The sequence below is a fragment of the Euprymna scolopes genome, chromosome 46 (genome assembly GCF_053919585.1).
Source record: "Euprymna scolopes isolate OS-2025 chromosome 46, ASM5391958v1, whole genome shotgun sequence".
Taxonomy (NCBI): domain Eukaryota; kingdom Metazoa; phylum Mollusca; class Cephalopoda; order Sepiida; family Sepiolidae; genus Euprymna; species Euprymna scolopes.
The window spans coordinates 108,535,312-108,557,811 of NC_136527.1; the positions used below are offsets into that span (position 1 = coordinate 108,535,312).

General features: G+C 34.6%; 1 protein-coding gene and 1 pseudogene across 1 annotated transcript in view; both read right to left on the bottom strand.

Annotated features, from left to right (window-relative positions):
- LOC145270357 (lysosomal proton-coupled steroid conjugate and bile acid symporter SLC46A3-like) overlaps positions 1-22,500 on the bottom strand; it is a 340,519-nt gene that overhangs the window by 32,980 nt on the left and 285,039 nt on the right. The gene's annotated exons all lie outside the window — the stretch shown is intronic.
- On the bottom strand, positions 9,285-9,401 carry LOC145272050 (5S ribosomal RNA; annotated as a pseudogene).

The following is a 22,500-nucleotide window of genomic DNA, read 5'->3' on the forward strand; positions in this document are numbered from 1 at the left end:
TGATAATAATAATGATGATGATAATGATAATAATAATAATGATAAAATAATAATGATAATGATAATAATAATAATGATAATGATAATGATAATAATAATAATGATAATGATAATGATAATAATAATAATGATAATAATAATAATAATGATAATAATGATAATGATAATGATAATAATAATAATGATAATGATAATTATAATAATAATAATGATAATGATAATAATAATGATAATGATAATAATAATAATAATAATGATAATAATAATAATAATAATGATAATGATAATAATAATAATGATAATGATAATGATAATAATAATAATAATAATGATAATAATGATAATGATAATGATAATAATAATAATGATAATGATAATTATAATAATAATAATAATGATAATGATAATAATAATAATGATAAAAATAATAATAATAATAATAATAATAATATAGAAATAAAATAATAAAATAATAATAAAATAAAGAAATAATAATAGAAATAATAAATAATAACAATAACAACAATAATAATAATAATAGTAAAAACAATAATAATAAAAATAATAATAATAATAATAATAATAAAAAAATAATAATAAAATAATAATAAAATTATAATAATAAAATAATCAAAATAATAATAATAACAACAATAATAATAATAATAACAACAATAATAATAAGGATATAATAATAATAATAAAATAATAATAACAATAATAATATTAATAATAATAATAATAATAATAATAATAATAATAATAATAATAATAATAATAATTCTGATTTCGTTTATGAACGTCTCTCTGGAAAGGGATGGGATTTCCCTTAATCCCGGCTTCAAACCAGGAGCTTCAAAGATCAAAGGTTTTCCTAAGGATGTTTGTGGTACCTACAATTGCAGAGGTTTGAAGGCCGCCTAAAACATTGGGGACTTGTAGTTTTTTCAATTGTCCTTCCAGACGACTTGATACTACTCCTAGGGTACCAACTACGACCGGGATTATTTGTGTTTTAACCAATGGAGCATAATTGCTCCACTTCTCATTCTCCTTCTCTCTCACATTCCTGTCCCAGGGTACTGAAAAGTCTACAATCTGCCAGTTTTTTGAAACCTTGTCAATGACGATCAAATCCGGATGATTATTTTCCAATTGCTTGGTCGTTATGACACTTTTGTCCCACCATACCTCTACCTTGCCATCCTCACTTGTTCTCACTTCATAGGCACCTCCTCAAACTATTTTCCAGCACACTTCACCCCAACCCCCTTATATAATATTATATTCTATAATAATATATAATATATAATATATAATAATAATAATAATAATAATAATAATAATAATAATAATAATAATAATAATAATAAAACTGGCTGGGTTGGTTGGTTGTTTTTGTTTTACGGCATATCAACCCTTTTCGGGTTATTTAATGCCGAATCCAAAGATTTTGAAGAAAATTTTTTTTAATAGAATATATTTGTTGTTTTCACGTCAGTTTCTATTTAACCCATAGTTGGGACCCTAACAGGTACTACCACTCCGGGTCAGAGTGGACCTGGGAGCAATGGTAATTAAAGGGTGGCTCCACACTCCCGAAAGTCCACAAGCTGGGGCCTCACCACTGGATATAGTTTAAGGTCATATCCAGGACCCCCATTGAGGGACTTTTACCCTCTGCAGGGGGGCAGTCGGCATATTCTAATGCCCCACCGACAGGGCCGAAAACTGGCTGGGATATCAGTTGAAATTTATTTGTCGGTCTCCTTTACTGGTGACTCAACAGAAATTGAAAACAAAGTTACGTTTCTAAATTAGTATTCATATAATTTGAATTCTTCAAACTACTGTTCTCATCTTTTTTTTTTTTTACAGGGGAATTAATACTTATCAAGGCCCGGAGGCCACTCTAGGATAAGGGTTAAAGAGTGTACAGTAGTCAATGGGACAGTATCGTAATAAACGTTAGTAGTGTAAATTTGGTAAATTGGATTACTTAAGAGGAACGGCTCGTCAAGAATTTGTTTATATTGGACTTGAAGATTTACAATGCAGACATAGAAATAGCCCATGATTATTATTTTTGTTTCAATTTTTTTTTTTTTTAGCTAGTGCTATCGTCGATTTTATGCTGATGGGCGGATCGTAGCAAATGACAACAGGTTATCAGCATCTTTCCCCCCTCCAAGAATATGGCGGCATCGCCCCCAAAAGCAATCTTCTGAAACACTAACATGTATATGGGTCCTAATTTTATCAATCCACTTGTCAAATCGTTTTTTCACGCTCCCCAGAACTTATATCACAACAGGTACAGATTCTATTTTCTTTAACTTCCGCAATCTTTTTATCTCTCCTTTCAAGTCTCCTTTTTTTTTCTCAACATTCACATCAGCTGGCACTGATATGCAACATTTCGTCGATGGGGCAGAGGCTGAAGCTGGCATTGATATTAGTAGCAGATGCACCAGCCCAAATATGACAACAGTACTCCATACATGGGCGAATGGTGGCCTTATAGAGGTACAGGATACTTTCTAGCACGTTAGAGATAACCTACCTTTTTTTCGCAGTGGTCCTGGCAATAATCTCAATGTAATTTTTCTAACTCGTGTTATCTGTGAACGTTAGGCCAAGGAGTTTTAAAAGATGTACATTCAGATAAAGAGTCTTTGGCCATTGCTATTGGTGGTAGAGATGGTTTCTTGTAGTTATTGAAGGAAACCAGTTTAGTCTTGGCAGCATTAAATGTGACAATCCATTTTTGTCCCCATTCCACTACAGATTGGAGGTCGTCCTCTAGTGTTTCTGCCATTTCTTTAGATATGTGTTCATTTGTTTTCCTGTCGTGTCTGTTATAGAGCGTGGTGTCATCAGCATATATACCCATCTCAGAGGCAATTTTGTCAGGGAGGTCATTTATGAATATCAGGAATAAGGATATACTCCTGAGAACCTTACAAGATAGTATCGGAAATAAGAAAGGAAAAGAAAAATAGACGTAGAAATTGAGTATGGTTTAATCCGTCCTACAGTGGACATATACAAAATAATTTACGAAAGCAAATATTGGCTTGTGTTCTTTTTGTTTTCTAGAAAGACTAAAGTTGGTGTCTTTGCTTCAATCAAATCGTCGCATTGGATATTCATGTCCCGCAATAATGTCACTTTTCACCATTCCATCCTTTTTTTCTGCATATATACGAATGGAACTTGTCATGACGTCTCTTGTATTTTTTTTTATTATTACATTTTCACCCCAACCAAGGCACATTGCCACTTTGATGTAGGGGCCTACTATCAAGGGCATAAGCTACAGGGGTACTATGTGGGGTTGATGGGACAGAGGCTGAAGCTTAGATGACAGTTCAGGACCTATCAGGTTGGCGACTCTCTTTTGAACCTTGTCTAGGAGCAAGAGACTAGTGGCAGATGCACCAGCCCCAATTTTTTTGTTTCTTTTTAAATTTTCACCCCAAACAAGGCACATTGCCACTTTGATGTAGGGGGCTACTATCAGGGGCATAAGCTACAGGGGTACTATATGGGGAGTTGGGAAGCAAGATGTTGGCTCACGTTACACTTGAACTTCTGCATGCCAGTACAGTTGGGAAGCAGGAACCCGGAAGGGAATTCCAAAGTCTAGCAGTTCTGGGGAAGAAACTACTGCATTAGAAGGCTTTCTTACATCTATGGATCTCAACTGTGAAGGGGTGGGACAGCCCAAATATCAGTTTAGGAAGTGACAATTACTGCGTGTCGGGAGATTCGAACTCAGTAACAAGCCAAATAACTATATGGTCCGCCAACAGATACCTTTAATTTAAGGAGGAAAAATAAAAATTAGACCCAAAAGGTGTGTTTTTCACTCCTAAAGCACCCTGGGGCTCAAGCCCAAGAATTTTTCCAGGGTCAAATATTACGTTTCGAGATGTATATCCATGTAATCTTTTTTTTTTTTTTACACAGTGATCACCACTTATCAAGGACCGGAAGCCACTCAGGGATAAGGATTATTGCAAGTACATTACGTTAGTGTGGAGATTTGATGAAGTGTTTACTTAAGGGGGCGGTTCATTAGGAATTTGTTTACGTTGGACTTGAAGACATCCAAGTTGTAGTCCGGAGGGAAGCAGGCAGACGGAACAGAGTTCCACAGGCGTGCAGTTCTAAGAAAGAAGCTTTGTTCATGGAATCCGTGTTTTGATTTAGGCACACATATAGAGTGGGGGAAATTTTTCACAGTGGATTCAGCTAGACGGGTGTTTTTCGTGAAAGATTGGCGAGGGGGGACCAGAGATTGGAGTTCACACGAGCACCTGCCATGGAAATAACGATAAAACAAGGATAGGCTTGCAACGTCTCTTCTGTGGGAGAGAGGTTGCAGGGTAGAGAAAAGGGCATCCCCCACTAAGCCACGAAGTCTATTTTGTACTGTGTCAAGGCAGGATAGGCTGTTTTTAGCAGCTCCTGCCCAGATATGGCAACAGTATTCCATCCTTGGACGTACTTTACTTCTAATTGTCGGAAAAGATTCTATATCCCAAAAAGTGCTATTTTTTCCATTTTGACCAGTTTTGACTCCCTGGGCTACAAATAGAATTGTCAAATATTACCTTTCCAAATGAATGTCCACGTGATCTTGCTTTTGGATAATTTTCAGCAAAATCTAATAATCGGAAAATATTCTATGTCTTTTGAGTCCCGTTGTGACGCAACCAGTTTTATATATATATATAAAAAAAAATCCGAGAATGTCGTATTTCCTCCCTTGGCTAGTTGTATCTTTAATGCAAAATTTCAGAAAAATGTAATGAATAGTTATTAAGAATGTTGGGAACGAACAGACGAACGGACGAACGGACAAGAGTGAATTCTAAGGTCCAAATCTGACTAAGTCGGTGGACCAATAAAATACCCATTGATTTCGAAGATACTATCTTTTCTCCACACGAATTCAGAGAACGGGTGAACGGACGAATGGACGAACGGACGAACGAACAAACGAACGAAATAACGGACGGACGAACGGACAAGAGTGAATTCTAAGGTCCAAATCCGACTAAGTCGGTGGACCAATAAAATACCCATTGATTTCGAAGATACTATCTTTTCTCCACACGAATTCAGAGAACGGGTGAACGGACGAATGGACGAACGGACGAACGAACAAACGAACGAAATAACGGACGGACGAACGGACAAGAGTGAATTCTAAGGTCCAAATCCGACTAAGTCGGTGGACCAATAAAATACCCATTGATTTCGAAGATACTATCTTTTCTCCACGCGAATTCAGAGAACGGGTGAACGGACGAATGGACGAACGGACGAACGAACAAACGAACGAAATAACGGACGGACGAATGGACAAGAGTGAATTCTAAGGTCCAAATCCGACTAAGTCGGTGGACCAATAAAATACCCATTGATTTCGAAGATACTATCTTTTCTCCACACGAATTCAGAGAACGGGTGAACGGACGAATGGACAAACGGACGAACGAACAAACGAACGAAATAACAGACGGACGAACGGACAAGAGTGAATTCTAAGGTCCAAATCCGACTAAGTCGGTGGACCAATAAAATACCCATTGATTTCGAAGATACTATCTTTTCTCCACACGAATTCAGAGAACGGGTGAACGGACGAATGGACAAACGGACGAACGAACAAACGAACGAAATAACAGACGGACGAACGGACAAGAGTGAATTCTAAGGTCCAAATCCGACTAAGTCGGTGGACCAATAAAATACCCATTGATTTCGAAGATACTATCTTTTCTCCACACAAATTCAGAGAACGGGTGAACGGACGAATGGACGAACGGACGAACGAACAAACGAACGAAATAACGGACGGACGAACGGACAAGAGTGAATTCTAAGGTCCAAATCCGACTAAGTCGGTGGACCAATAAAATACCCATTGATTTCGAAGATACTATCTTTTCTCCACACGAATTCAGAGAACGGGTGAACGGACGAATGGACGAACGGACGAACGAACAAACGAACGAAATAACGGACGGACGAACGGACAAGAGTGAATTCTAAGGTCCAAATCCGACTAAGTCGGTGGACCAATAAAATACCCATTGATTTCGAAGATACTATCTTTTCTCCACACAAATTCAGAGAACGGGTGATTGGACGAATGGACGAACGGACGAACGAACAAACGAACGAAATAACGGACGGACGAACGGACAAGAGTGAATTCTAAGGTCCAAATCCGACTAAGTCGGTGGACCAATAAAATACCCATTGATTTCGAAGATACTATCTTTTCTCCACACGAATTCAGAGAACGGGTGAACGGACGAATGGACGAACGGACGAACGAACAAACGAACGAAATAACGGACGGACGAACGGACAAGAGTGAATTCTAAGGTCCAAATCCGACTAAGTCGGTGGACCAATAAAATACCCATTGATTTCGAAGATACTATCTTTTCTCCACACGAATTCAGAGAACGGGTGAACGGACGAATGGACGAACGGACGAACGAACAAACGAACGAAATAACGGACGGACGAACGGACAAGAGTGAATTCTAAGGTCCAAATCCTACTAAGTCGGTGGACCAATAATATAAAATCTGAAGTAAAACTCGACACGACCATACACGGACTCATATGACGCTACTTAATTTGATACTCCACCAGACTAGATGAATTCTTCTTCAAGATACTCCAATAAAGATATAATAAAATAGGTGTGGGTAAAAATGGTGGACTAAAAATAGGGGGACCTAGTTTTGAAAACCGATTTATCATAATTTTTTTGTAGGTTTCCGACTACTTTCTAATTGTATTTGAAAGATTAGAGACTAAAGTTAATTTCCAAAAGGAAAAAAAAAATATTTGAACACGTGAAACAAAAAAATGTTATGAAAAATATTTTCACGGCGAGCTAACCAATTCAGCTAAATTTTTTAAGTTAAATTAATTGTAAAAATCCTTAAAAAGATAAATATTTATTGTCTGGGTGTATTTCAAAGATAAAGTAAAGTCCTAAGATATTGAATTAAATTTTAAAAAAACAAAAAAAAAACAACTTGTTTGTACAAAAAAAATTAGCTAAAAAAAAAAAAAAAGGCACAAGGGATTCTGCATTTCGCAAAATCGCAACAAACGGGAGTTTTGTAAACACGGATATGCGGAAGCCCAAAATTTCATCCAGTCGAAAGGCTCTCTGAAAATGACGTCACACGAATTCAGAGAAAGTAAATGCCTATATTATTCCATGTCAGACAATCAGAGAGCATTCAATGACCAGAAGTAACAATTACTGTTAGTTGGGAAATTCAGAACCATAAAGTCACCGTTGACTCTGTAGGATAGATATATTTTTTTTTTATTACATTTTCACCCCAAACAAGGCACATTGCCACTTTGGTGTAGGGGGCTACTATCAAGGGCAACAACTACTGGGGCACTATGTTGGGATTTGGGCAGCAAGATGTCGGTTCACGTTACACTTGAACTTCTGCACGTCAGTACAGTTAGGGAAGCAGGGACCTGGAATGGAATTCCAAAGTCTAGCGGTTCTGGGGAAGAAACTACTGGAGTAGAAAGATCTTTTACATCTAGAGATCTCTACTGTGTGGGGGTGGGATTTAGCTGCCTGTCAGGTTTGTCGAAGGTGTCTACGTCATGGGGGCACAAGTGTCTGCAGTTCGTCAGAGCATTCACCATTAAAATACTTGTAGAACAGGCAGAGGGATGCAACGTTTCGTTGATGGGACAGAGGCTGAAGCTTAGATGCCAGTTCATGGCCTATCAGGTTGGCGACTCTGTTTTGAACCTTGTCTAGGAGTGAGAGACTAGCAGCAGATGCACCATCCCAAATGTGACAACAATAATCCATACATGGGCGAATGGTGGCCTTATAAACGTACAAGATACTTTCAGGCGTAAGTAATTTTCTAGCACAGTAGAGAGAGCCCATCTTCTTTGCAGCAGCCTTATAGATAGATAGATAGATAGATAGATAGATAGATAGATAGGCACTTTGCCTGATAAGAACTTAAATAAATAGCTATAATACGGCATAATCACGTTTGACGCACCAATTCCCGTCAGATCACCGAAGTTAAGCAAAGATAAGTCTGGTCAGTAACAGATGGGTGACCATTTGGGACTTCCAGATGCTGTATGTGCTCTCTGCTTATCTCGGCATTGCTTCCAGTCGCCCTGGACTTTTCCTTGCCACTGGACTCAAACAGTGCCGATTCAGGAGAGGTGGGGTTGGAAGTTGCACAACCCTTGCCTCACAGTTACATGTGCAGCTGCCCCTACAGGGGGTATCCTTTGTCTTTAGAGACTTAACAGAGGCATCGAAATAGCTACAGATCGAAACATTGTCATGCTAGTGTATCATATCTGTATAAAGAAATATTAATATAAATAGATACATTAGCAGGGGACCCGATGTTGCCAGGGATTGAATTCGGATCAACGAACGTTCCACACTTCCAATAATTTTATTATCATCGAAATCATTGAAATCGCTCATTTGTCAATCAAATCGATTAACTGCCAGCTCTAGTCGGGTACGCACCAGGAAGAAGCTTCACATGTCTTCCTTCAGTGACTTAGTCCATACTACATCGTAGACTACATTGCACTGTAGAGAACCTACTCCTGTTGTTTTATTTTTAATTATTTTTATATAATGATTTGAATGTACGTTTAAAAAGCGAAAGGAAATATTGTAGTTGAATATTTATTTAGGACGCGCCCCTGTCTGATGAAAGAATCTACTGTTCGTTTTATACGCCGGACTCTTCAGCTTGTGCGGTGATAAAACCACGTAAATGCACCCATGATGTTAGGCTGTATAAGGTGTTTACTTTGGTCAAAATCGAATTTCTTTCTTTAATGGGAATTGTTCGATTATCGATTTTGATACTTAGTGGAAGCATTCGGATATATAACCTATCTAATAACACTCCCAGGTGCATAATGCGCGTTTGTGTGGAATTTCAAAAATATCAGCACAGCTGTTTTCGAGAACGCTCTCTTACACAGAGAGAGAGAGAGAGAAAGAGAAAGTGAGAGAGAGAGAGAAAGAGAGTAAGTGTATCTTATATATAAGTACACACAACACACAGAGCTCTTTCAGCCTTTGAATACCCACGAAGGAGTGCCTGCGCGTAGAATTTCTGTGGCAGGAGGTGCACAATCTCCAACCACACCTCTCCTGAGTCGACATTGTTAAATACTAGTGGCAAGTGAAGTACTAGACGACTGGAAACAAATGCCGAGATAAACGGCGCCTAGAATTCCTAAATGGTCACCCATCTCGTACTAACCAGGCTCAACGTTGCTTAACTTCGGTGATCTGACGAGAACCGGTGCGCCAACGCAATTATGGCGTATATATAAGTAGAGATATATAATTATATGGCGATAGATAAGTAGATAGCTAGCTAACTAGATAGATAGAATATTTATTACAACACTATATATACATATTTCAAGGTTGCACCAGTGGTTCCGTTGCGCTGACTATACCATAAGAGATGGGAAAGAGTCAGCGCAAATTAATCAGCGCCATTGTTTCAGTTTTTTGATGTCTCTGATGAATTTGTGCTGACTCTTTCCAACCTCTTATGCTTGATTCAGCGCAATGAAACCACTGGTACGGCCTTGAAATATGTATATATAGTGTCGTAATAAATATTGTATCTTAATCTCTCACATCCACGATCGAGCACTTTTTTGAATTTTTTTCATCGCCTCCTGACACGCTGGATAGATTGATAGATAGATAGATAGATAGATAGATAGATAGATAGATAGATAGATAAACGAGTGAGTAACTAAGAATCTGATTAGCTGACTAGCAAAACCAACAGCACGTGGGTATATATCAAAACACAAAGCAACATCAATGCAATAGCATAGTGAATCATAACGGGGATGAGACGAGGAAAATCTGTGTAGCTTAATTTCCATATATATTTTCTAAACTTACAAGATAGATAGATAGATAGATAGATAGATAGATAAGTAAGTAACTAAGAATCTGATTGGCTGACTAGCAAGCCCAGTAACACGTGGATATATATAAAAAGACGAAGCAACATCATTTCAATGCATCGTCTGGCGAATCATGACGAGGATGAAACGATGAAAAATTTGTGCAGCTTGATTGCCATATATATTGTTACACTGGCCTTTCTAACACTAATAAGACATTCTGGGAGTCCGGTACTGTTGAGATAACAAATAGGCCACATGGTCTATATGATTAAGGGGCCAGGTTTCGTGCACAAACGTCACACTAACCAAATCCAGAAAAGATACTCAAACAGTAAGGTGACCAGATCGCCCTAGGAAGACATCATGGACACAGTGTTTGATACTTTTCAGGTGCCCATACCAGAGACAGCTCCTGAGAATAGGAGGTCAAAAAGAAAACGGAAATCAACTGAGTCGATTAGGGTGAACCCAAAACAAAAACATTATTAATCCGCAGACGGGATATTTTCAAAGGGGGGGAGGAGGTTACACCAGCCTTTCTAACGCAAGGGGAATTACACCGGTTCTCACTATACATAGTGCCAGTAATGTCTACACCGATGAAATACACTTTTTCCTTAAACCAACATCGACTTGAGTTTCTTCATTTTTACTATCGTGCCACGACACAACAGATATTTTCAAAACCTACAATATAGATAGATAGATAGATAGATATATAGATAGATAGATAGATAGATAGATAGATGAGTAACTAAGAATCTGATTGGCTGACTAGCAAACCCAGTACCACGTGGATATATCTATATAAACACAGAGCAACATCAATTCAATGCAACAACCTGGCGAATCATGGCGGGGGTGAAACGAGGAAAATTTGTGTAGTTTAATTGCCATATTTATTTTCAAAACTTACTAGATAGATAGATAGATAGATAGATAGATAGATAGATAGATAGATAGATGGCTAGATATATAGATAGATAGATAGATAGATGGCTAGATAGATAGATAGATGAGTAAGTAACTAAGAATCTGATTGGCTCATTAGCAAACCCAACAGCACGTGGGTATATAGCACAACACAAAGCAACATCACTTCAATGCAATAACATAGTGAATCATGACGGGGATGAAACGAGGAAAAATCTGTGTAGCTTAATTGCTATAAATATTTTCAAAACTTAGAAGAAATATGGATGGATAGATAGATAGATAGATAGATAGATAGATGAGTAACTAAGAATCTGATTGGCTGACTAGCAAACCCAGTACCACGTGGATATATCTATATAAACACAGAGCAACATCAATTCAATGCAACAACCTGGCGAATCATGGCGGGGGTGAAACGAGGAAAATTTGTGTAGTTTAATTGCCATATTTATTTTCAAAACTTACTAGATAGATAGATAGATAGATAGATAGATAGATAGATAGATAGATGGCTAGATATATATATATATAGATAGATAGATAGATAGATAGATGGCTAGATAGATAGATAAGTAAGTAACTAAGAATCTGATTGGCTGATTAGCAAACCCAACAGCACGTGGGTATATAGCACAACACAAAGCAACATCACTTCAATGCAATAACATAGTGAATCATGACGGGGATGAAACGAGGAAAAATCTGTGTAGCTTAATTGCTATAAATATTTTCAAAACTTAGAAGAAATATGGATGGATAGATAGATAGATAGATAGATAGATAGATAGATAGATGAGTAACTAAGAATCTGATTGGCTGACTAGCAAACCCAATACCACGTGGATATATCTATATAAACACAGAGCAACATCAATTCAATGCAACAACCTGGCGAATCATGGCGGGGATGAAACGAGGAAAATCTGTGTAGTTTAATTGCCATATTTATTTTCAAAACTTACTAGATAGGTAGATAGATATATATAGATAGATATATAGATAGATATATAGATAGATAGATAGATGAACGAGAGAGTTACTAAGAATCTGATTGGCTGACTAGCAAACCTAACACCACATGGGGATATATCACAACACAAAACAACATTAATTCAATGCAATAGTCTGGCGAATTATGACGAGGATAAAACGAGGAAAAATCTTTGTAGCTTGATTGACATATATGTATATGCATCCTAAACTTAGAAGATAGATAGATAGATAGATAGATAGATAGATAGATAGATAGATAGATTGATGTGCAATTCCTTTTCGACAAGTAGTAGAATATCAAGTTGACGATACAATTGATTTGTGTTTGAGTTTTACTTCTGGCTCAAAACTTAAGAATGTTTATGATAGTGAAAACCTGATCAAATTGATTTCTGCTTGATATCTTGAACTGCAGACGATACCAAGTTAAATCAAGGGGGATTCAAACAGCCAGTAAGAGAAAGAGAGAGAGAGAGGGGGGGAGATTCAGAAAAAATAAAGAGAAGTTTGAGCGTGTGGGTAAGTGGGCAAAAATCGATTACGCGAAGGAGACACCACACAGAAAACACTTTTAAAAATAAAATAAATATATATATAATCCTATTCTAAAAAAAAAAAAAGCCCAAACAAATGAATCAATCATTGGTAAAACCGGATAAAAAAAATGTCAAGATATGAAAAAGGAATTTCTTTAAAACCAGCAGAATTTTATTGCTTGACCTTTTAAGTCAAAAAAACAAAAAAAAAAAAAAAAAACAAGCCATGCCAGAAAAAAATGTCGAACTGCAGTATTATCCAATCAAATTCGAGATGCCCGCATGAAAAAAAAAAAAACATAATTTTTGGTATAATGAACTTAAATGAAGTATTCTGATTGGAGGAGATATTGTGACGTCATTTAGCACTTATCGTGGCTAAACGTCAGATTAAAACGTGGTGTGGCTGTTACTTTTTAACTGTCATCACAGTTCCAACCTCTCTCTGATTCCCACCCACCCAACGCCGTCTGGAACCGTCGCAAAGAAACAAACAACCAAAAGAAATAAAAGACAGACAAGTACTGTATTTAAACTTTTATGTATTAGTTACGACATTGAATTTGACAGTACTTTACAATAAAATTGTATATATATATGTGTGTGTGTGTGTGTGTGTGTGTGTGTGTGTGTGTGTGTGTGTGTGTGTGTGTGTGTTTTATTTTTTATTACCGTTTTATCAGTTTGGTTACATATGTTTCGGATGCTGGGCCATGTTTACGATCCAACAGCCTAATAAGGAGAGATAATATTATTTCTTCTAAAACACTTCTTCCAAATAGTAACAACCATTTCCGTAAGGTCTGACGAGGCTGTTGGATCGTAAACATGGTCCAACACCCGAAACATATGTAACCAAACAGATAAAACGGTAATAAAAAAATAAAACACATATTTGCCCTGAAATAGCATTGAGCACTCTCTTCATGTTTTTACTAATTACCAGTTTAAACAAATATATATATATATATATATATATATATATATAAATAAATTTAAATGAGATTAGAACAATAGTCTAAAGAGCAGAGTGTATTTTAATGTAATAGTAAAATTACTAGTTTAATTAAAATACAGGGAAAGAAAAAGTGTTCGTTGTAATTTAGATATATAATAAGCTCGATAGGTAAATATCCTAGAGCTAATTTAATATTTAGTAATGTGATTGATAATTTAAAAATCAAATTATAATTAAATTAAAAATCCGTTTCATGAGAAGGAACAACAACAAAATCAATTATTTGTACGATCGTTTCGGAAAACAGTGTTTTTATTGTGGTAGACATCAAGTTACGGACAATAATTATTACATATAGTTTTTTATTAAACAAGGTTTCCTCATCAGCAAATTGTGAAGGGTTTTTATTAAATTTAAAAGACACCATAAATAAACCTAGCATTAAAAGTAGGGCAGATGTATGTAAAAGTTGAACTTGCTAAATTGAAGAGAAAAAGAGATGGCGCCAAGTTGCAACTTTAAATAAACATTTTGTTTATTTCAAAAAAAAATACAGATACGCACGTGGTTGTCTTTCTAATCTCATATTTCTAATTATACATTCTTTGACGTAATTGATTTTGTTGTTGTTCCTTCTTATGAAACGGATTTTTAATTTAATTATAATTTGATTTTTAAATTATCAATCACATTACTAAATATATATATATATATATATATATATATATATATAATAGACATCTTACACACCGTTAACAAAGAATCACCACCCATCCACGCTACACCCCCACTTTAACCCTAAAACATATACTACATACATGTAAGACTATGATAAAGACCCTATACACCTATCTACATTACACTCTATATAATACGCTCCTCCTTTATTTAGAATTCGACAAAACTCCCCCAACATCATCTATAATGTTAATTGATCTATTTCGTTCCTTATGAATCCCACGCTAGACGCCGCATCCCCACTATGTTACCTAGCATCTTCTCTACTCTTCTGATAAGAAGCATTAGGCTTCGAAATGCCTTGGCATAAATAGTCCCTTCTATCCCCAAATAATTGTTTGTATTCCCTTATTGAATAAATGAGCCAATCTATATCAACCAATATATAGTTTTTGTGACTTCATTTAAAATCCTTATTGTTCTCATATATATATATATATATATATATATATATATATATATATATATATATATATAGGATTGATATGTAGTTTGCTTGAATCATTGTGTGGGATAGGTGTGTAAAAGAGATTTAGAAGGCTGTCACAATGCGAGGAATGAATTATAGTCGCTGTTGGTAAGAGGAGACGAGAACAGCATGCTTTGAATCGACCTGTTACGCACACCATTTGAAAAGGGAAACATTTTTCCGAAATTAATAATGGAATACGTCGCATAGAATTACAAGTAAGACATTTTACCATACAACTGAATAAGTATATATATATATAAATATATATATATATGTATGTACTTATTGATTTGTAAATCGCCACTTGTTCTCGTCTCCTCTTACCAACAGCGACTATAATTCATTCCTCGCATTGTGAGAGCCTTCTAAATCTCTTTTACACACACACACACACACACACACACATATATATATATATATATATATATATATATATATATATATATATATATTCAGACACATCTGATTGAACGCGATGAAGTTATTCTTTTTTCTCAGATATACATATATATGTGTGTGTGTGTGTGTGTGTGTGTGTGTGTGTGTGTGTGTGTGTGTGTGTGTGTGTGTGTGTGTGTGTGTGTGTGTGTGTGCGCGCGTGTGTGTTTTACTTTTTATTACCGTTTTATCTGTTTTGGTTACATATGTTTCAGATGTTGGACCATGTTTACGATCTACCAGCCTCGTCAGACCTTACAGAAGTGGTTGTTAGTATTAAGAAGAAATGTTTTAGAAGAAATACGAAAAAAGGGGGTTGAGGTAGGAGATAATAAGGGGGGAGGGAGAATGGTATTGACAATATTTCAGTTTTGAAGGTTAAGATACATTAGATTGTATTGTGTGTGGGGGTAGCAGATTCAGGTAGCCGTGGGTGGTAATATATGGATATAGGGAGGGGGAGGGGGAGACAGGATGACGAAGAAAAAAGGGAGGTGAGTAAGGAGAGGAGGGATGGAGTTTCAATTTTTAGGTTTTAAATTTTAACTGCCTTTTACTTGTTCAGCAAAGTATATAAAGTAGATGAGAGAAAGAGAGAGGAAGAACGAGAGGGGAAGAGAGGGAGAGCGAGACGGAAAGAGAAGGATGGAGAGGGAGGGAAAGGGTTAGTGTAGATGTCATGTTTTTGACAGGTACAGGGTTCATTTAAAATGTTCATAGTCGCTATACGTCGACTTGTTCATTTTAGTTTACAATGGGTTGTTTTTTTTAATACATACGTTAACGCAGGATCAAATACGCATACATACATATACATACATATGTACATTTCTACACATCCCTATACAGAAACATGCGCACACACACATATATATAAACAATGTATATGCAGACATATATAGATCCATATGCAGACATACACACACATACACACAACTCTTATACACATATATACGCTCACAAATATACATAGACACATATACGTATATATATACACATACACCTACCTATATACATATATGTGGAGATATAGATCTCCAGTAAGAAGTGGATGTACATATACATACATATATACATACACATACACACGCATCTAACCTTATACACGTATATACAATTGCATAAATATAGATATTAATAATATAATAATAAAAATATAAACATACAGACATGTATAGACACATACATACACCTATATACATATATATATATACATATATATACACATATACACAGACATGCATATATTTATACCAAGTAAATAAATTAAAGTTAGGATAAATAAATAATAATAAATAAATAAGTAAATACGTGGGTGTAGTTAATAATGCGAGGTTAGGTAGACGCATCGTTAAGTTCACATATGTACGGGGTGGGCCCCTAACATGGTGTTTTGAATCTACTGCCACCACACACACAATACAATCTAATGTATCTTAACCTTCAAAACTGAAATATTGCCAATACCCGTCTCCCTCCCCCTTATTATCTCCTACCTCAAACCCGATATGAAAGTCTTTATTAAAGTCTGTGTCTATTTCCATTCTATTGAGGCCAAGTGCAAACGCAGACCCCACAATTTTATTATATCATCCCTATTTAAGTTAAAACATACTTATCAAAGTATTCATATTTTTTCCATCATATTTTCCCTTTTGGCAATGGTTTACACCATTTGTTTGATTAAAAATTCGATAATATGCGTAAACGCTTACTTTCTTAAGTGGTCTTATGATTTTGACCAGGACTGTATTATATATATATATATATATATATATATATATATATATATATATATATATATATATATATATATATATATATATATAAACTATAATTACACCAACAAAGAATACGAAAACAGCAACAATCGCTCCTGGCAATAATGGATGCACCAGTAGAAAGCGCTTGAGAAGAATATGGTCGAATAACCACATTTGGGAGCCATTCTATATAAGTTACCAACTGAAATTATAAAGACCGCCCGGCCAATGGAAAATATATCTATTAAGATCCGAAAAATGAATTACTCCGTCGTGTTCAATCAGATGTGTCTGAATATATATATATATATATATATATATATATATATATATATATATATATATACTAGCAGAAGTACCCGTCGTTGACTGGGTTCAAAAGCAACCTACAGAAAATGGATTGTGATTGATGAAAGTATGATAGGTTATGAAAAGGAGGGGGTTGTAAAGAGATAGGTTTTGATACTCAAAAATTTTACCCTAAGCAAAGTATGATGAAAGTAAAGATAATTTCCTTACAAAGAGAAAATGTTATATATATATAATAATATAAATACACAAGAAATAAATTTTACCATAGTCAATAAAAGTTACTTTTATGGTAGAAAAGTTCATTGGTTTGTATTTTTAAGTAGTTTGTAAAAAACATTTTTTTTATTCACGAACCGGTCTAAAAAAAAAAATCAAAATAGCAGCAACTTTGAAATGGAGAGCCCCGTTTTCAATTTGAAGGAGAGGCACCTGAGCATTCTGTGTTAACAGCTTAAGACAGTTCCGTCAACGTAAGGAATATTTATAAACAGATTTTAATGTTTTCCGTTATTTTGTGCTTAATGAATATTCGATTATGGCATGTGTAGTTTATATAAAAATTCATTTAAATACTTATCGCCCCAAATTTCGTTTTAATTTCGGTTCGCTGAAATTATCTCAAGTAAAGAGCATTAAAAACTATTTCAAAACAAAACAAAACATGAACTGAACTTTTATTTACTATGGTATATTTATTTTTTCGGGTAGTCGTTTGTTGGCTTTTCTGCTAAACACTCTTACTAAATAATATCGACGAAATATCGAAAAACAAAGAAACAAAAACAGTTTTGAAAAATAATGACGCTTTACTTACTTTAGCAAAATAATCCGAAACAGCGAAATGGGATATTAAAAAAGTAAACACGCAATTACTTTAGTTTTTTTTTTTAAGCAAAGAATCGATATAAAAACGAATAAGAAAATGGTGCCCTTTTCAAGCAGAAAAGCTTCGTTTCAGTTTTACAGTAATGAACTGTGTAGTATTGTGCCGTTGGATTCAGGCTTGTACTATTGTAATGTAAAGAACACGCAGAAAGGGTTGTAATCAATTGAATACACTGACAAAAAAGCTTAAACAGATATATAAATAAAAATGTTATGTAAATGTTTTTAAAAAGACACGTAATCACGTGAGCAGGATTGTTTCCTTCTTTTGACACGATAACAAGTAACGTTCTTAATTTTTATTATTTATCTATTTTCGAAAGAGTGCCACGTGCAAGTGGAGAAGGAAAAAACCAGAGTTATGCAAAATTTGTGTCGAGAATTTTCTAAAGTTCCGACTTTTTTATTTGGCTTTCACTTTAATAAGAATGTGAATTCATGAGGTGAATTTATTCAACACAATCTGATTCAACTCAAAAAAATAAATAAAAGCTAACGTGAATTAAGATTAAAGTTAAGGTGTTATTGTGGACCCTCACCCGTTTTTAAAAACCTTGTTAAAATTTGTGACATATTTAAATTCTATGGAGGTCAGGCGCGAACGAACACCCAATAATTTTATCATACCATATTTCTTTAAACTGAAACATAATTATCAAAGTATACTTACGCAAATAGATATGAAAAGTCTTTGTTAAAGTTTGTGCCATATTTTCATGAAGTACAGGCGCGAACGCAAACCCCACCATTTTATTATAACATCCCTATTTAAGTTGAAACATACTTATCAAAGTATTATTATGTACATCTATATCAAAAACCCTTGTAAACGTTTTTTATTTTTCATTTTTTATTTCCATACTTTGAGGGCCAGGCGCGAACGCAGACCCCACAATTTTTATGAACCACCGTTCTGCCAGATCAAAAAATTCTCATTCCTGATCCTCGATACATCTTCTATCATTATATGGAATCAGTTTTTTAAAATAGTCAACCATATAGGAGCCTATTCGTGACCACACACACACACACACACACACACATGTTCAGCTTTATATTATATATATGTATGTATATATATATATATATTATTATTTATTAATTATTAATTAATAATTACTACGTGCATAAAAGCAAGTCATCTATATACATATATATATGACTTGCTTTTATGTATGTAGTAATTATTAATTAATAATTAATAAATTATATTTAAATATAAAAAAGAAGTAAATACGTCCTAAAATGTGGGCAGAAATAATTCCTTTTTTATAATATTCGATTAATCGCTATTTCTATTTACTATTACATAAAAGGAACTTTGTGTATGTATGTGTTCGTTCCCTATAGACTCAAAACTTTATGAAATTCTACACGAAGGTACTTCATATGCCAGGCAGTGTTCTTAGATGGGTTTTGTGTCGTATTATCTTCGATAATTATCGATAATCAATAATCAAAATAATCCGATGAAAGAAGACACAGGCGATTTTGAACAAAGTTAACACCTGACACAGCCTAACATCACAAGTGCATTTGAAAAGTTTTATTACTGCACAAGTTGAAAGGCCCGACATATAAAATCAACAGTAAGTTCTTTGATAGGACAATGGTGCGTTCGAAATGAATGTTTCAGTTTAAAGCACAATTGCACAATGATACTTGACTTTTTCATTTTAAACTAAAATTCAAACCATTACTATCACACAAACACTAAGACCAGTGACATAAAATAAATATTAACTTCTTTGAGATGACAGGGAGCGAAAAAGAAAGAAATTAGTTTGGAATGGCTAATAAAATATAAATAAAAATTTCACAATCCTATATATATATATATATATATATATATATATGCATATATATATATATATATATATATATATATATATATATATATATATATATAGCAAAGACTTTTCATATCTATTTTCGTAAATATACTTTGATTATATATATATATATATATATATATATATATATATATAGCGAAGACTTTTCATATCTATTTTCGTAAATATACTTTGATTATATATATATATATATATATATATATATATATATATATATATACTAGCATTTCAGCCCGGCGTTGCCCGGGTGTTTGGAGGTGTATGCTGAGCAAAAAAAAAAAGAGTAAATTTTTTTTTAATTTGACCCCTATTATGACCCCTTAAAATTTATAGTTTCGGGCTCAAATCACTTTATTAAGTTAGATATAGGTTCAAGGAACCTATATCTAAAATTTCAAGTGTCTAGACCCAAAATTGTCGGAGGAGTTTGGTAGAGTTCTTAAAGGTCAAATCGTTGAAATCTGACCCCTTAACAGCCAAATTTCTGGCTGACACCCGTCACATCGATTTTCCCAAATCTCAGTACCCGGTATTTCAAATTTCGAGTCTATAGACTAAAAATTGACAGAGTTATTGCGTAGGGAAATGTACACAGACAGACAGACAGACAGACACGTTCACTTTTATAGATATATAGACATATATATATATTCCGAGAATCGAAACCAAAACGTTTGCCTTACGATTTACTTTTTAATTTGATATTAATGCCTGAGCTATAGAAAACATGTTTGTTGCAATGCTAAAAATTAAAACATGAGCCAATAGCTAGTACGTTACGCATGCATATTCGTAATACCGTCGTTCGGCCTCCTCCTTTTTTTTTTAACTTTTGCACCAGCTTTCCCCAACTAAAACCCAAATATAAAGTTTCGCATGGATTCGAATACCCCACATATTTAGTTTTCTGTCTGTAGACCAAAAACTGACAGAGTAGGCATTTTTTTTAAAACAAATACATACACGCATACATAAATCTATATAGAAAGAGGTTTGTGTTTACTATAAGCTTTTTACGCAAATATTACGCAAGTATAAATCATGTAGAATATCTGCATGAATATAATTACACATAATAGTTAACTAAAGATGATCATCACATAAGAAAACCGAAAAAACTAATAGGGAATTAATTGAAATGAATGTTTCAAAGAATATGCAAATTAGCTAGATCTTTTGCCAGTGAATGCAATTCCACGGTCCATATATAACAAAGTTGTATTTTCTTTTTAAATAAATAGAAAAAAGAGTTTTTAATATGAATTCGCAAAATCCCCTATATATATATATATGTGTGTGTGTATAAGTTTCGTGGTTAAATTTAAAATTCTGAAATATAGCGACATATATTCGATTTAAGAATTTATTGCTTGACAAAAGCAATATATAGAAGGGGTAATTTTAATTTCCTTAATCCATGGATTTTCAACAATGGCTCATCCGAGGCAATGAAATGCAGTTAGCAAAATGTTCAGCTGCGAATGGACGCTGTTACATTAAGTGTTTGTCTTATTAGGTACGGTCTCTACCAAACTCCTCTTTAAATATTTGGTCTACAGATTTGAAACTTGATATGTAAGGCATTTGGGCCTTTGGAACAAATTCGATTTGTTTTTCTGCCGGTAAAAATAGCTGCTAAAGAATAAATTTTTTTTTAATGGTTCTTAACTTGCATAAGTCGAATAAACGTGTTACTTGAACGCATGCACAATGTACATTTATACGTTTAAGTAGGTTAAATTTTAACGATTTTTTTATCTGTCTTAAACGATAACGGCTAAGGCTGGAACGCTAAATGTTTTGGTTTCGATTCTCGGTGATGACCTCTCAGGTCATTTTTTAATTACTTTTGAAATTACTATTACATATTAGGTACAGTATAATAATCGATAAAGATGGGTCTCTTTAACCTTATTCTCGAGTGGCTTCTGGGCCTTGATAAGTGATGGTTTCCTTGTTAAAAAAAGGTGGCGCTCTCTACTAGTAAATACGGAATCTGCATAAATTAAAATATCATATTTAAACGTATATAATATTGAAATATAGTGGCAGGAAGTGCAGAATTTAAGCAACAACGTAAAAGTTGCCAGCGAAGCAGCAGGAGTCTTCCACAACGTCAGCAAAACAAAGATCATGAAAATAACTGGGAACAATCAAAATGTTCAAAAGGTAGAAGCTTTCAACTACATGGGTGTAGTTTTCACAAACAAAGTAGATGACACGGAAGAAATAAAATGACGTCTTGCAATGGCAAGGACAGCAATGAATGTGCTAACCAATATCTGGAAAAGACAGATCCATTTCACAACGCACAGAGAAACGAATCCGGCAAACTTTGGTATTCTCAATAGTAACAAACGGAGCAGAATGTTGGGTCTTGAAGAAAGTCGACAAAAGGAAAATTGCTGTTTTTTGAATTGTGCTGCTTCCGTAGACTTCTTCGTGTAGGCTGTGTGGACAAACGTACAAATGAATGGGTTCTGGAGAAGATTGGACCGTGCTGACTGTTGGACAATATCAATGAGAGGAAGTTGTGATTTTGGGACATGTGACCAGAATAGACAGCCTAACAAAATATCTGCTCTTTGGTATAACCCCTGGCGTGGACGTG